This window comes from Bison bison, unplaced genomic scaffold, assembly GCF_000754665.1.
Source record: "Bison bison bison isolate TAMUID 2011002044 unplaced genomic scaffold, Bison_UMD1.0 scf7180017864213, whole genome shotgun sequence".
Taxonomy (NCBI): domain Eukaryota; kingdom Metazoa; phylum Chordata; class Mammalia; order Artiodactyla; family Bovidae; genus Bison; species Bison bison.
Genome location: NW_011494785.1, coordinates 10,003,999 through 10,004,512, shown reverse-complemented (window position 1 = coordinate 10,004,512; position 514 = coordinate 10,003,999). Strand labels below are relative to the sequence as shown.

The window sequence follows — 514 nt, the reverse complement described above, 5'->3', positions numbered from 1 at the left end:
CAAAGGCAGCTGCTTGGTGCGGCTGCAGCAGGCGGGTGGTCCGCCTTCGGAGGCGCCTGAAGTACTCGGAGTGGCGGCCCTGTCCATTTGTCGGTGCGGCTCTCGAGCGCTCTAAACGTGGAGGACCGGAGCCCTGTTTTCGCTGGAGGCTCAGAAGGCGGCCAGGGAGTTGGGCACAACGCGCCGGAGGCCCCAAGGTTTGGCCCTCAGGACGGGCCTCCGGCTCTGTAACCTGGAATGGCCACCCTCCCTCCCCGGGCAGCCGGACGCCGGCGGGCAGCCCCCAGGGGCAGCCCCCTGGGCGGGAGGCGGCGGTGCCCTTGGGCCCTTCCTCTCGGGGGCACGGGGCGGCCGCTGGAGGAGGGCCGGGGCGGCCCCGGGAGTCCCGCCAGGGCGCCGGAGTGGGGGAGCAGTGGAATCTCGTCTCCCCCTCGCAAGCCTCGCCCGCATCGTAATTCTTTTTATTTTTACTTTCAAGCCATGTAAGGCGCGCGGATGGGGTAGGAGCGTTCCG

General features: G+C 69.6%; 1 protein-coding gene across 15 annotated transcripts in view; it reads left to right on the top strand.

The window, feature by feature from the left end:
* Positions 1 to 514, top strand: part of FOXN3 (forkhead box N3) — a 426,281-nt gene that overhangs the window by 189,409 nt on the left and 236,358 nt on the right. The gene's annotated exons all lie outside the window — the stretch shown is intronic.